Below are 12,884 nucleotides of genomic sequence, written 5' to 3' on the forward strand. Positions count from 1 at the left end.
ATGTACCACCTACTGATCCTTTAGAACAATATTTGCTAGACCATGAAAATGATTTACATATGCATGAAAGAAATGAAATAGATGAGATTTTCTTTGAACAACGTCCTCTACTTAAACACAATTTGCCTATTGAAACTCTAGGAGGTCCTCCTCCACCTAAAGGTGATCATGTGTTTGAATTAAAACAATTGCTAGACACTTTGAAATATGCTTATCTGGATGAAAAGAAGATATATCCTGTTATTATCAGTGCTAACCTTTCAGAACATGAAGAAGAAAGATTATTGAAAGTTCCAAGGAAGCACCGAGCTGCTATTGGATATACTCTTGATGATTTACAGGGCATTAGTCCCACTCTATGTCAGCACAAAATTTATATGGAACCTGATGCTAAACCCGTTGTTGATCATCAACGTCGGTTAAATCCAAAGATGAAAGAAGTGGTAAGAACATAAATCTTAAAACTTCTGGAAGAAGGTATAATCTATCCTATAGCTGATAGTAGATGGGTAAGTCATGTTCATTGTGTCCCTAAGAAAGGAGGTATAACTGTTGTTCCCAGTGATAAGAATGACCTTATTCCACAAAGAATTGTTACAGGCTATAGAATGGTAATTAATTTTAGAAAATTAAACAAAGCAACTAGAAAAGATCATTACCCTCTGCCTTCTATTGATCAAATGCTTGAAAGATTATCTAAGCACACACACTTTTGCTTCCTTGATGGATATTATGGTTTTTCACAAATACCTATTTCTCAACCTGATCAAGAAAAGACCACTTTGACTTGTCCCTTTGGAACCTATGCTTATAGACGTATGCCTTTCGGTTTATGTAATGCACCTGCTACTTTTCAAAGATGTGTGACTACTATATTCTCTGACTTTTGTGAAAATATTGTTGAGGTTTTCATGGATGATTTCTTTGTTTATGGGAAGTCTTTTGATGATTGTTTAAGCAATCTTGATCGAGTTTTGCAGAGGTGTGAACAAATAAATCTTGTCTTGAATTGGGAGAAGTGCCACTTTATGGTTAATGAAGGCATTGTCTTGGGTCATAAAATTCCTGAAAGAGGTATTGAAGTGGACAAAGCAAAGGTTGATGCAATTGAGAAAATGCCATGTCCTAAAGATATAAAAGGTATTCGTAGTTTCTTAGGTCATGCTGGTTTCTATAGGAGATTTATCAAAGACTTGTCTAAAATTTCTAGGCCTCTTATGAATCTTTTGCAAAAGGATATTCCTTTTGTTTTTCATGATGATTGTTTAGAAGCCTTTGAAACCCTCAAGAAAGCCTTAATTTCTGCACCTATTGTTCAACCACCTGATTGGAACTTGCCTTTTGAAATTATGTGTGATGCTAGTGATTATGATGTTGGTGCTGTTCTAGGACAAAGAGTTGATAAGAAACTGAATGTTATTCATTATGCTAGCAAAACTCTAGACAGTGCTGAACAAAACTATGCTACTACTAAAAAAAATCTTAGCAGTGGTGTTTGCTTATGTTAAGTTTAGACATTATATTATTGATTCCAAAGTAATTTTTCACACCGATCATGCTGCTATTAAATATATTATGGAAAAGAAAGATGCTAAACCAAGACTTATTCGATGGGTTCTCTTGTTACAAGAATTTTGTTTACATATCATTGATAGAAAGGAGCTGAGAACCCCGTAGCTGATAATTTATCTAGGCTTGAAAATAAGCTTGATGACCCACTACCTATTCATGATAGTTTTCCTGATGAGAAGTTAGCAGCAATAAATGTTGCTCATAGTACTCCTTGGTATGCTGACTATGCTAATTACATTGTTGCTAAATATTTACCACCTAGCTTTACATATCAACAAAAGAAAAAAAATCTTCTATGATTTAAGACATTACTTTTGGGATGACCCACATCTTTATAAAGAAGGAGTAGATGGTATTATTAGACATTGTGTACCTGAGCATGAACAGGGACAAATCCTATGGAAATTTCACTCCGAAGCTTCTGGAGGGCATCATGCTGGAGATAGAACTGCTCACAAGGTATTTTAATCTGGATTTTGTTGGCCTGCTCTCTTCAACTCTCTTCAAGCATGCCCGTAAGTTTGTCTTATCTTGTGATGAATGTCAAAGAATAGGTAATATTGGTAAGCGTCAAGAAATTCCTATGAATTATTCACTTGCTGTTGAACCATTTGATGTTTGGGGATTTGATTACATGGGACCTTATCCTTCATGTAATGGGTATACACATATTTTGGTTGTTGTTGATTATGTTACTAAATGGGTAGAAGCTATTCCAACCAGTAGTGATGATCACAACACCTCTATTAAAATTCTTAAGGAAGTTGTTTTCCCAAGGTTTGGAGTCCTTAGATATTTAATGACTAATGGTGGTTCACACTTTATTCATGGTGCTTTCCGTAAAATGCTTGCCAAGTATGATGTTAACCATACAATTGCATCACCTTATCATCCCCAGTCTAGTGGTCAAGTTGAGCTTAGCCATAGAGAAATAAAATTAATTTTGCAAAAGACTATCAATTGGTCCAGTAAGAATTGGTCTAAGAAATTAGATGATGCACTTTGGGCTTATAGAACAACATATAAAAATCCTATGGGTATGTCTCCTTATAAAATTGTTTATGGAAAAGCTTGTCATTTGCCTCTTGAGTTAGAACATAAAGCATATTGGGCTATCAAAGAGCTTAACTATGATTTGAAACTTGCTGGTGAAAAGAGGTTATTTGATATTAGCTCATTAGATGAATGGAGAACCCAAGCTTATGAAAACGCAAAATTATTCAAAGAAAAAGTTAAAAGATGGCATGACAAAAGAATCCAAAAGTGTGAGTTTAGAGTCGGAGAATATCTTCTTTTGTACAACTCTCATTCCAGATTCTTTGCAGGAAAACTCCTCTGAAAATGGGAAGGCCCCTATGTTACAGAGGAGGTTTATCGGTCTGGAGCCATCAAAATAAATAATATCGAGGGTACTAACCCGAAGGTTGTCAATTGGAAATGAATAAAACATTATATCTCAGGTACGCCCATTAATGTTGAAAGTAATATTATCCAAACTATGTAACCGGAAGAACACATAAAAGAGTCCTTCCGGAATGCTCCAGAATCGTGAAAATAAGGAGGTACGTGATACGGTAAGTAAACGGACTCCGAAAAATCCGCAAAAATATTTTTTGTCAGTTTTGGAATATTTAGAAAAATAGGAAAATAAGAAACTGCCGGGAAGCGTACCCTGGTGGGCACAAGACACTAGGGTGCGCCAGGCTTGCCTAGCGCGCCCAGGTGGGTTGTGCCCACCTGGGACACCTTTTGGACCCCATTTTTCTTCCGTTTGCTTGCCCCCAAGATAAAAAATCTATATATACTCCCCAAACCTGTTGATCATCGTATCACGGAGAAATCCTTTGTTCTCTTTTCTTGCTATTTTCTGCCAGATCCCATCTACCATGGCCACCTCAAGCTCCTCCAAGGACAAGTCCTTCAAGAACGTCATCAATCCATATCTGCGGGAGGTGGTACAGCACCCTCAAGTCATCCAGTTGCATGAGGGGGTGCTTCACCTTCGCGATGTGACATGTCGCAAAGGGACGGGAACCATGGAGGCCAGACTTGAAGCTATGGAACAATATGTCTTCTGGTGCAAGGGGGTGGTGGAGCGTGGACTCAATGCTAATCACCTCATGATCATGGACCTCTCCCGTGATCTCAAGGTGGATAGCAAGCCCATGAAGGACATCATATTTACCCGCAATGAGCAAATCAACTTCCTTCAAAGCCAGATCTATGATCTCCAAAACCAAGTTTTTGAATATGAGGTGAGGTTTAAAGGTATGAGTTTGGCTGCTGGTTACAGCACCCGTGAGACTCACTCCTCTTCTTATGATGGTGGACCACTGCCAAGGAAATCCGAGGACAAGATCTCTTCACCACCACCTTCTTGTTCATCACCAAAGGATAATTGAGTATTGGGTATGGGCACTCCCCTTGGCTTCCGCCAAAGCTTGGGGGAGGTGCCTCGGTGTTGGGGATATAACTACTAGGTATGAACCGTCCAGGAGGGGCCGGGTCATACCACTAGCGACTTATTAGTAAAGATGGCAGGTCATAGCAAGCCTATTGACGGCCCAAGATCCAGAGGTCAGGCTCAAGAGGATGAACCGCCACATGTATAACTTGTATTGTAAGGCAAGCGTAGTTAGTCACTGAGCCGGACACGTTGTGTATGAGCCGGCCGGGACTCTGTAAGCCACCGGGCATCAACCTGTGTATATAAAGGGGTGACCTGGTGCTGAGTTAACTCAAGAAACAAACAACCGAGAACTAGGTCAAGTGTATTCACTCCCTGGTAATCGAAACCCTAGCAATACAACACAAAGCAGGAGTAGGCTTTTACCTCGTTGAGAGGGGCCGAACCTGGGTAAACTATCTGTATCATTTGTCCCGTTTAACCCCTTCAAGCTAACCTAGTTGCGATGGCTCCACGACTAAGTCCTTCCGCTAGGACATCTGTCGTGTTAAGTCCACGACAGTTAGCGCCCACCGTGGGGCCACCGCACGGTGGTTTTGAGTTCTTGAAGGGCAGCTTCGTAGGGATCAAGGGATACACTGTGAGCCAGATGACCAAGAGTCGCCGCGGCAAGATCTACATCGACGACGCTAGCTGGGACACCGTGGTCAGCTCAACTGAGTACGGGTACCAGGTCCCCTTCGGCGGAATTCATGTCTTCTTCAGCAAGATCGGGCCCTGAGCCGGACATCTACACCGACATCATCGAGACGGCTCAGCGTGCACGACCCACCAAGGTTCAAGCCATTGTAAAGCGTGCCTCGGTTGGTTTCATCCATGGGGCGGACTTTGAGGAAGGATCTGCGTCTGATGGTGAACCGGCCATCTACTCGGATGGTGAATCGTCAACTGGTGAGACCAATTCAGTGCATCAACTACAGGACGGCCGGCTTGGGGGCTGTTCTGATGGTGACAGTATTCCAGACCCCTATGAGCCACCGAACAGGGTTGCGATCTTCATGGCCGGTACACAGCCGATGCTTGGCTCAACGACCACCACGGCCATGACCTCTAGCTCAACGGCTGCGGTGACGACTGGTGCTAGCGGCTCTGCACGCCCGCCAGCTCAGGTTCCGACAGAATTGTTGGAGGCTTTGGCGACTTTGATGGGGTGGAGGTAACCCCGGACACTCAAGAACAGCATAAAGTGGATGTTGTGAAGTTACGAGATGAGATCGCTCAAGCCAAGGAAGAGCTGGCGGCTGAGAACGCTAGGATAGCCACAGAGCGAGCTACTTTGGACGCTCAGGCACAACGGATTCAGGCAGAGTCGTTCTGGCTTACCTTGGATCAAAATGCTTAAAATGCCATCATGAGGAGATACCAGAGTCCCTTACCTCTGGACTACGATGCGAGAAACCTTTTTAACACGCCGGGGGCAGGGACCAGTGACCCGCCCATGGTGAACCGGGTGGTTGAGGTGCCTGTGACTGGAGCACCAGTTCAGCCGCGTACCGTGGATCCGCCTTGTTTGGATGTGGCTCCGCCTCAGCATGTTCCAACACTGCCAGGTCATTATTCCAAACCTTTGGATAACATGATTGTTGCGGTGTCACGATTGGCGGCTCTTCCATTTGAAGGCAAGTCTCCTGCTGCGATAGAGACGCGGAGGGCCAGAGAACTTCAGACGGCTGTGGCTCAATAGGCAGCTTATTCGTATAGCCGTGAGTGGATTCACTCAACCCCTCGGCCAAGCCGGAATTATAGCAGGCACATTGACTCGCTGGCAGTTTCAAGCAGTGAACAACACCATAACCAACCTCGTAGGCATGACTTGGCGCGCGGTGGTGTCGATGCTCAGACTTTGGTGGATCAGGGCAGGGCATGTCGGGAGGCAGAGCTGGTGGCTCAGATAGCGGCTCAACAACAATCTCTGGTTTATCCATCAGCATCTGTGGAGGTAGGAGCGACATCTAGAACATTGGGTGTGCCATGTCTAGTGCCGGCTCTGCGCAATGAGCGTTTGCCTAAGGATTTCAAGGGCCCTCGTAAGGTTCCTAACTATACGGCGGATTATCCTCCTGAGGCGTGGATTGAGAGCTATAAGATGGCCATGGAGATGCAGGACGTTAGTGATGCTGCATGTGCTAAGTATTTCACCATGATGTTGGATGGGCCAGCTCGTACTTGGTTGAAAGGGCTGGCCGCTAATTCCATTAGATCATGGGCGGACTTGAAAGCCTGTTTCATCCAAAAATTTAAAGACGCGTGCAAGCAGCCTCTGTCGATCCTGGATTTGGATTCTTGTGTTCAAGGTGAGGGTGAGTCAACAACCAATTGGGTGCGCTGGATCTCAGCTGTTATACACTCATTGGACAGTATCAACGATGGTTTAGCATTCCTGATGTTGGAGACGAATTGCCGTTTCCTTCCCCTTAAGCAGAAATTGGGGCGGCTTAAACATCACTGCAATGATATGGGAGAGCTCGTGGCGGCTCTCGTAAAATATGCTGACTCTGATAGTACTAAAGACCCTGAGTCTGATGAGGAGAAGGCTAGTAAGGGGAAGAAGAGTGGCAATGCAAAGGGGCAGCAGCATAATATGGCGGGACAAAGTGGCAACGGTAAGCACAAAGCGGATGGCAATTTAGATTTTGTGGCTAATACAAATATGCAGAATAATAATCAGCATCACAAGGGAAAGCCACCCCGGCTTGGAGGGCCAAAATTTAACGTTGATGCAATGATGAATCGGCCTTGCCCAAAGCATGGTACGCATGAGAAGCCGACCAATCACCTGTGAAAAGATTGCTTCATCATGAGGGAGTATAGGAATTCTAATTTTTTCCAGAACAATCATGGCCCTAATGGCGGTTCAGGATCCGGTTCTCAGGGGCCCGACTTTGGTGGCGGCGGCTCAAACTCTGGTTTCCAGGGCCAAGGCAATCAACGTGGTTTTAATTAGCAGTCTGGTCAAGGGAATCAGCATCAAGAAACTGGTTATCAGAGTAATCTGAAGCAGTTGAATAGTGGACAGTATCATGTGTTCACCATGAGTTTATGTAAACAAGATACAAAGATTCATAAAAGGGCGGTGAACGCAGTTGAGCCGGCGATTCCCACTTGTGATGGTCCGAACATCCAATTCTTTGGAGCCATGAGGATCACCCGCCCCGGGTTGACAATCCGGGTCACTTGGCTTTAGTGGTTGCACCTCGGGTTGGAGGTTACAAGTTCACTAAGGTGCTCATGGATGGAGGCAACAGCTTACTACGAAACTTTTCGTCATATGAGTTTGACTAACAAGGATCTTAAGCTGTCTAACACTATTTTTCACGGTGTGGTGCCCCGTAAGTCGACATATCCAGTGGGCAAGATAGCTTTGGAACTGGCTTTCGGTGAGCATCACAATTCCAGAGTTGAGACATTGACCTTTGAGGTGGTTAAGATCAAGAGCCCTTATCACGCCTTGTTTTGGCGGCCGGCTTATGCTAAGTTCATGGGGAGGCCTTGTTATGTTTATCTGCAACTTAAGATGCCAGGTTATAAGGGTACCATCACAGTGCATGGGACCCGGAAGATAGCTTTCGTGACACCCGGATAATTAAGCTACAGTAATCCCATGTTAATGGTGCCACATCATCACATTACTGTTGCTAATCCTCACTTGATCCAAATCACTGTTCAAGTTCAAACTCAAATTCAAAGTCAAAAATTCAAATTTGCCAAACATGAAATCTAAAATGTTCATCATGTGGTAAATAATCCCTAACTAATTTTGGTGGTGGAGGCAATCTTTTATTAAATAATTAAATGCCCTAAAACAGTTAAAATAGGGGGCCAAAATAATATTTTAATCACTTTTGAAATTATAAAAATCCCAAAGCTTTTCAAATGCCTCCCAAATTTTTCCTGGCAGTGCTACATATTGCAATGCCATTTATGGGACTAGTTTTTTTTGTACAAAGGCCTTTTTAGTGGCTAAAGAAAATACAAAACATAAAAGTGAAACAATAAAAACAAAGGAGAAAGAAAAGAAGAGAAGAAGGAGAGAGGGAACCCAGCAGCCCGACTTGTTGGCCCAAGGTCCACCAAACTCCCTTTTAACCCTAGCATGCCCCGATCCCCACTCTCTCCCTCTAACACTACCAGGGGAGAGCCCCACACGCGACCCCCACCTCTCTCGCCCGCTGCCACGCCCCCCCCCGATCTGAACTGGGGCTCAGCCCCGACACCTCCCATCGCCCTCGCCGTGCCGCCGCCGCCCGAGGGCCTCGTCACCATCGCCACCCTCGACCGCCCTGGCGCCACTTACCCCGTCGTCGTGTCCACCCGGTCGCCGCCGCCCCAACCACGTCGCATACCCCGTTCTCTCCCTGACCTGGGCGCCATCCGCCCCCGCTGCGCCCTGACCCCAAACGTCCCCAACACTGGCACCCTCGACATCGCCTGGCCCGCGCGCACAGACACGTGTGCCCACGAAGCAGCCATGGCACATTGTGCTACTTTGGCTCGACGTGCTCCTCGCACCCGCTCCTGACTCCCCCCCGTCCGCCGCCTAGCGTCGCTCCCGCCCATAGTTGTCGCCCCACCTGCTGCGCTCTCGCGCGTCGACGAAGGCCGCCGCGCGCCGCCCTACGATGCCGCTGCCGCCGCTCCCCCCCGGCTACTCTGTCGGGTGACTCCCCCATCGCCGGCGACGTGGCCCCGGGGCCGCCATCGGCCGAGGCCATGGCCTTGACGGCCCTGCTGGGCGAGCGCCCGAGCCCCGCTGCCCGTTTTGCCCGTCGCCCGCTATGGCTGGGCCACTGGCCCATGGGCCCTGCGCCCTAAAAACAACAAACAAATAAATAAATATTAATTAATTAGTAATTTAATTTAATTAATTAATTTGCTTAGTTAACTACCTAATTTACTGTTTAATTAGCTAATCGCTCTATGACAGAGGGGCCACATCCCTAATTAGTTCAAGTTAAACCCTCTGTTAAAAAAAGTGAGTCACTGACAACTGGACCCCACTAGTCAGATTAACCAGTCAATAGTCAAATGTTGACTGCTGACTGGGCTGCTGACTCAGCCCCCTGGCCCCACTAGTCAGTCTGTGCTGACTGGGCAGTTGACCTAGTCAACTAGGCCCTCTTGTCAGCCACACATGCACATCTATGGGTATACTTCTGTGTACCCATATCATTTATATTTAATATATTTTCGAATTAACTTAAATAATGATAATATTATAAAATCATTTAAAACTTTGAAAATTAATAGAAAATAATCCGTAACTCAGATTAAAATACTTTGTACATGAAAGTTGCTCAAAACGACGAGACGAATCTGAATATGCGGTCTGTTCGTCTGCCACATGCCCCTAGCATAGAGAACATGCAACCTTCCCCTCCGTTTGATTTGTCTGATAATGCCAAACTTTGGGAAAGCATTCCTGGATGTTATCCCCTTCGCCGGTAACGTGTACCACCGCGTTAGAACACGTCTAGCTCTGCATGTTGTCCTGTTATGCACTTGCTTTCTATGTATTTACTGTTTCTCCCCCTCTTCTCTTCAATAGACCCCCGTGATGGCTGCCGATGCCGCTGTGATCGACTACGTCACCGACGACCCCTCCTTCTCGTCTGAGCAACCAGGCAAGCCCCCCCCCCTTTGATCATCCCGATATCGCCCATTCCATTCTCTCATGCTTGCATTAGATTTTGCTACTGTAATTGATTTCTCCTATTCTGATGCATAGCCTACTTTTGTAACCTGCTTATTGTTACCTACCTGGTTATCCTAAATTGCTTAGTATAGGTTCGTTAGTGATCCATCAGTGACCCCCACCTTGTCCTTGTTGCCCCTGATTCATCGTCGACAACTCAATCAACATGATCAACGACCAGACCCGACACTTCACATCACATCACACCCCTTTTGTTGCTTGACTCTGCAGAGATACTATCAACTGCTGAGGGTGATACCTCGCAACACACTCCTGATGATAACCCTGTAGTTAGCTATTCGGTCGTGGTCATCGAGGGTGATTCCTCCTTCACCATTCCCGATACGGCTCTGTCGTGCAACACTTCAAGTGTAAACCTCGAGGGTGGTTCCTCATATGTTGACCTTGATGATTACATGGAGTGGAATTCACCGAGGGTGATTCCTCGGGTTTTCCCCTTGATGTTTGGACACACGGTTACCTTGACTTTACTTGAGACCATTGTGGAAGTTGGGTCGGCCCTGAGGGGTACCCGTGAGTTGATGTGAAAGTTGGGCGGGCCCGTTGAGCACCCACGAGTTTTCTATGAGGCACGGCCGGGCATTATGGGCCCTTGCCGTAAGTGTAACATCCCAAATTTTCAATTTGGAATGTTATACATAGATCATTCATGCATATCTTATTTTATTGCATTTCGTTTCGCGATCCTCGAAATCCTAAGCAACTCAAGGACCCTCGGAGAGAGTTGGGGATTTCCCTATTTTCATATTTGGGTTTTATCAAATATTGAAACGAGGATTTTTGGTTTTAATTATTTTTCTGTCCGAAAATATTTCATATTAAAATATATGAGAGGAGATAATATGACTTCTCCAAAATAAATGAAATATTGGAGGAAAAATATTAAAATAAAATAATTGATTTTATTCGGAGTTTATTGCTATTTTATTTGAATTAGAAAAATTGCACATTTTTCAAAGTTGCATTTTAGGGCCAAGAAAATGTTCATTTCGTTCTAAATATTTTCTTTAGACGGTGAAAGTTTGTTTTGGCATTTTTTTAGATTTTTATTTTATTTTCTAGGATTTTTTTAGTTTCGACGAAATTATTAAAAAAAATCCTCCGCCGACTGGGCCGAAGCCCAAGTCAGCCGGCCCACCTCCCCGCGCCGTCTCCTTCCAGGAGAACGGGAGCGCGCCGCCGCCCGCGAGGCCGAGTCCGGCCGGGACTCTCCCTCCCCGCGCCGCTTGCCCCCTCGCCCAAGCAAGCACCCCCTCCTATAAGTACCCCGCCCCTGCCCTGATTCCCGCCACCACCGCCGCACCCCGCCGCAACCGGAGCCGCCCCGCGCCGCCCCGCCTTTGCCACGCCATCGCCGCCCGTTGCCGCGTCGCCACCGCCGAGCGCCGCTGCCACGCCGCCCTTGCCACCCGCGCCTCCCACCGCCGCAACCCCGCCTCGCAGGAGTCGCCGCCCCGCCTCGTAGGAGGTAAAGCCGCCGTTCGGTTTTTTTAAAGAACCAATCCGGATTTTTATAGGAAACCCTAGGTTTTTTTTGAATAGATCGGTTCACCGATTTTTCTCGGTTTAGTTATTTAGCGGACGTTCATCCGTACGTTCGTTTTAACGAACGGTGTTCACTTGTTAGCCGCAGAAAGCGAACGTTCGTTCGTTAGCCTGTTCGTCACTTTTTCTTTTTCTCGGATTTTCCGCGATTATTTTCGATCGCGATTTCTGATCCGGTTTTTGTTTTAGTTTATCTTTTCGCTCGTTTGTCAGAATCAGGCGATTCAAGCGCCTAGATCTTCGTCTCGAAACCCTCTTTCTGTTTAATCAACTTGAACAAGGTTTTGATACTATAAAATTTGACTTTAGTCCAGAATAGTAAACAGACCTTGTTTCTTTCGTAGTTTGAGTTTCGTTGCCCCGTTTGATTTGATTCTTTTTGCAAACCAGAGTTCTTAAGTTGAACTTTCTGGTTAGATCTTCTTATTTGAGTTTTATCCATGCTTCTTTGCTTGATTTCTTATGTATGCTATTTCTTGTTTGCGATAGAACACCCGGAGTGCGAAGCGTGCTACTTCGAATCGTTAGGTTTTGCGGGTCATCAGCAAGGCAAGTAACACTTTGATCATACCCCTTTATCACCCAGTTTTTATGCATTAGCTCCAATCCTGAAACATTGCATGATTAGGATGTGATTAACATGTGGGTTGGGAAGTAGTTAATGAGGTAGAACCTATTGCCCTGTTATTATCAAACCCTTGGGAGTTACTTCTACGTATTGCTTATATTGCTATGCTATGCTCGTAGACGTGGTTTGGGTGAGTGAAATCCATGACAGATGTGAGATTGTTAATTAATGGTTCAACTTAAGGTGGCAACTTGAATACACATCTGGGTGGATTGTTTGTCGGGCACCTGGAGAATCTAGTGTTGTCCTAGGATATCTCGGAGTACCCGTGTGATAATCCTAAGGTCTTCCACCCAGGCTCAAAGGGAACCGAGATATTTCATGCTAGAAACTTATGTGTGCAGCCACATGCTATTATGGGCTCTAGAATAGCTGAGTAAGTTACATGAGCTCTCGAAGAGGTGGATCAGCAGGTAGAGGGATTTAGGTTGGTATGGTCTGCCCGGAGTAAAGAGTAAATGTTTCTGAAAGACTGTGTCTCGGTCATCCGTTTCTCAAACACCCTGTAGTGCGAGAAATCCAACGGAGGAAATCGGGTCTTGTGGGGAAAAGTGCACAAACCTCTAATCATGGTTAGCCGTGTCCCCGGTTATGGACAATTCTTGAGTATCTAGTCCTTGGATTATCATATGTATCTCATCACTCTAAATTAATATTGTTGGGTTGATAATTACTTTTAATTGGGATTGAGTTGGAGGAACCTTCTCAATGATGTTTCAACTACCATGATAGTTAAATAAAATCTATTCCTTTGTTGTAGGAAAAAATTGGCTTTTTGCAAAAACTATAACCATAGAGCTTTCCACCAGCCAAATATGCATGTAGTGATAGCATTATTCTGTTCTTGCTCTACTGTGTTATATTGCCAGCATATTCCATGTGCTGACCCGTTTTCGGGCTGCAACGTATTATGTTGCCGACTTTTCAGACGAGGAGTAAGGTTCGTTAGGTCGTTGCCG

The sequence above is a fragment of the Triticum urartu genome, chromosome 2 (genome assembly GCF_003073215.2).
Source record: "Triticum urartu cultivar G1812 chromosome 2, Tu2.1, whole genome shotgun sequence".
Taxonomy (NCBI): Eukaryota; Viridiplantae; Streptophyta; class Magnoliopsida; order Poales; family Poaceae; genus Triticum; species Triticum urartu.